General features: G+C 43.7%; 1 pseudogene; it reads left to right on the forward strand.

The window, feature by feature from the left end:
• Window positions 1-301: 301 nt before the first annotated feature.
• Window positions 302-2,013, forward strand: LOC111546497 (annotated as a pseudogene).
• Window positions 2,014-3,568: the final 1,555 nt, after the last annotated feature.

Consider the following 3,568-nt stretch of genomic DNA (forward strand, 5'->3'; position numbering starts at 1 on the left):
CAGAAATAAAACAGTACCCAGAGCTTCCCTTAGTATTAAACACACCCTATTTCACAGGGACGTCTCCTGCAAAAGGAAAAAAGGTTTTGCAGGTACAGAGTCCTGGGCCAGAGGCTAAAGCTCTCTAAACCACGTGGTTGACTCATTGGGCAGGAACAGATAAGCTGAATTTGAGACAACTCCACCCGGACCATGTGGAACAGGGTTGGGAAAGGGTAGATATTCAGACAGAACTCGGAGCTGTCACTGGGAGTGGAGTGGCTGGACGCTGCACCAAAATTCCCCACAGATGTTGGCTGCAATGGCAATTCTTTTATTTGTTGATCTACAAATATACAACATCCGTGAGTTCCCCAACACGAGTATGACAATTTAACCTCTTTACATTCTCTACTTCTCTGCTTTCTTTCTCCCATTATTTAATTATTAAATTCTATTAGTTACCTTTGTAACTTTAAAAAGAAGACCTTTATTTCTTTTTCTTGATTCATTAACCAAATTTAAAAATATATATTTTATTTTAAAAAGTATTTTATGGGCTATTTGCTTGGTTCTTGGTGTCTGGCTCTTCTGATTTTGTTTTATTTTTCTCTTTCTTTCCTTCTCTCCTTCCTTCCCTTCCTTCCTTCCTTCCCTTCCTTTCTTCTCTTCCCTTCCCTCCCTTCCTTCCTTCCTTCCTTCCTTCCTTCCTTCCTTCCTTCCTTCCCTCCTTCCTTCCTTCTCTCTCTTTCTCTCTCTTTCTTTCTTGCTTTCTTGCTTGCTTTCTTGCTTTCTTTCTTTCTTTTGGACAGAATCTCACTCTGTTACCTAGACTGGAGTGCAGTGGTGCAATTTTGGCTCACTGCAACCTCTGCCTCCCAGGTTCAAGTGATTCTCTTACCTCAGCCTCCTGAGTAGCTGCAACCACAGATGCATGCCACCACACCCAGCTAATTTTTATATTTTTAGTAGAGACAAGGTTTCGCCATGTTGGCCAGGCTGGTCTGGAACTCCTGACCTCAAGTGATCTGCCCGCCTCGGCCTCCCAAAGTGTGGGATTACAGGTGTGAGCCACCGTGCCTGGCCTCTGATTTTGTTTTCTTTCAGAAAATATTTTGACTGGGTGTGGTGGCTCAAGCCTGTAATACCAGCACTGTGGAGAGGCTAAGGAGAGAAGACTGCTTGAGCCCAGTAGTTTGAGACCAGCCTGTACAACATAGTGAGACCCTGTCTCTACAAAAAATACAAAAATTAGCCAGGCATGGTGGTGCATGCCTGTAGTCCCAGCTACTCGGGAGACTTAGGCTGGAGCCCAGGAGATCGAGGCTGCAGTGAGCCATGATCACACCTCTGCACTCCAGCTTGGGCAAAAGAGGAGACTCTGCCTTTCTGTCTGGCAGCAGCCATCAGGTAAGCCACAGTGAGTGCATCCAAGTACAACCAGGAGCTATGGAGGGAGAAGCAGTCTGATCTCATGCGCTTTCTTCTGAGGGTCTGCTGATGGCAGTACTGCCAGCTCTCTGCTCTCGGCAGGGCTCCCCAGTCCACCTGGCCCCATAAAGTGCGCCGACTGAACTACAAGGCCAAGCTAGGTTGCATTATATATAGGATTTGTGTGAGCAGTGGTGGCCAAAAACACCCAGTTCCTAAGGGTGCAACTTATAGCAAGCCTGCACATCATGGTATTAACCAGCAAAACTTTGCCTGAACCCTCAGTCCATTGCAGAGGAGCAAGCTGGACACCACTGTGGGGCTCTAAAAGTCCTGAATTCTTACTGGGTTGAAGATTCCACATACAAATTTTTTGAGGTTATCCTCATTGATGCATTGCATAAAGCTATCAGAGGAAATCCTGACACCCAGTGGATCACCGACCAGTCTACAAGCCCAGGGAGACACGTGGGCTGACATCTGCAGGCCGCAAGAGCCATGGCCTTGGAAAGGGCCTTAAGTTCCACCACACTATTGGTGGGTCTCGTCTTGCAGCTTGAAGAAAACTTGATACTCTCAGCTCCACCGTTGCCACTGATATAAGTAAAGTTTGTAAAATTCATATCTAATAAACAATTTAGGACAGTCAAAAAATAAAAATAAAAAATAATGAGACCCTGTCTCAAACAAAGCACAAAATGTTTTGAAAAGTTTTTTATTCGTATTTTGTACAGTAGAAACATACACTACGTAATAATTAACTGATCCTTAATAACTTAGACACTTGAAGGATTTCAAACTGGGCCTAAATCCTGTTCTTCTGTCTTTTAAAAATTGATATATTATAGTTACACATATTTTGAGAGTACATGTGATATTTGATACATGTGTACAATGTGTAATGATTAAGTTAGGGTAATGAGGATATCCATTACCTGAAACATTTATCTTTTCTTTGTGTTGGGAATGTTACAATTCTCCTCTAGCTATTTTGAGATATACACTAAATTGTTGTTAACTATGATTTCCCTACTATACTATTGGACTAGAACTTATTCCTTCTATCAAATTGTATTTTTGTGCATATTATCCAACTTCTCTTCACCTCTACTTCACTCTACTAAGTCATTCTTAAAAGGTAATTTTTCAAACCTTGTTTTCACTTTATTTTAGATGTGTCTTTGTGTAAGGAGTTTATCATTGAATTTTTTGTTTGTTTGAGACCGAGTCTCACTCTGTTGCCCAGGCTGGAGTGCAGTGGTGTGATCTCAACTCACTGTAACGTCCACCTCCCAGGTTTAAGCAATTCTCGGGCCTCAGCCTCCAGAGTAGCTAGCCCTACAGGTGTAAGCTACCACGCCTGGCCAATTTTTGTATTTTTAGTAGAAATAGGGTTTTACCGTGTTGGCCAGGCTAGTCTCAAACTTCTGACCTCAGATGATCTGCCCATCTTGTCCTCCCAAAGTGCTGGGATTACAGGCGTAAGGCACCACACCTGGCCCATTTGTTTTTAGATGAAATTTCACTCTTGTTGCCCAGGCTGTAGTGCAATGGCGGGATCTCAACTCACTACAACCTCCACCTCCCGTTCAATCGATTCTCCTGCCTCAACCTCCCAAGTAGCTGGGATGATAAGCATGTGCCACCATGCCCGGCTAATTTTTGCATTTTTAGTAGAGACATTTTCACCATATTGGCCAGGCTGGTCTCAAACGCCTGTCCTCAAGTGATCCGCCTGCCTCAGCCTCCCAAAGTGCTGAGATTACAGGTGTGAGCCACATCACCCAGCTAATCAACTGATTTTTAAAATAGGGAGATTATCCTGTAATATCCAGGCAGACCGAATGTTTTCACAAGGATTCTTAAAAGAGGAAGACAGCCTGGGCAACATGGCGACACCCTGTCTCTACAAAACAATACAAAAGTCAGCTAGTTGTGGTGGCAACCGATCCGTAGTCCCAGCTACTTGGATGACTGGGGCAGGAGAATCACCTGAACCAGGAGACAGAGGTTGCAGTGAGACAAGATTGTACCACTGAACTCCTGGGCAATAGAGCAAGACACTATCCAAAAAAAAGAAAAAAGAAAAGAAGGAAAGAAGAAAGAAAGAGAGAAAGAGAGAGAGAGGAAGGAAAGAAGGAAGGAAGGAAGGAAGGAA

This window comes from Piliocolobus tephrosceles, chromosome 20 (assembly GCF_002776525.5).
Source record: "Piliocolobus tephrosceles isolate RC106 chromosome 20, ASM277652v3, whole genome shotgun sequence".
Taxonomy (NCBI): Eukaryota; Metazoa; Chordata; class Mammalia; order Primates; family Cercopithecidae; genus Piliocolobus; species Piliocolobus tephrosceles.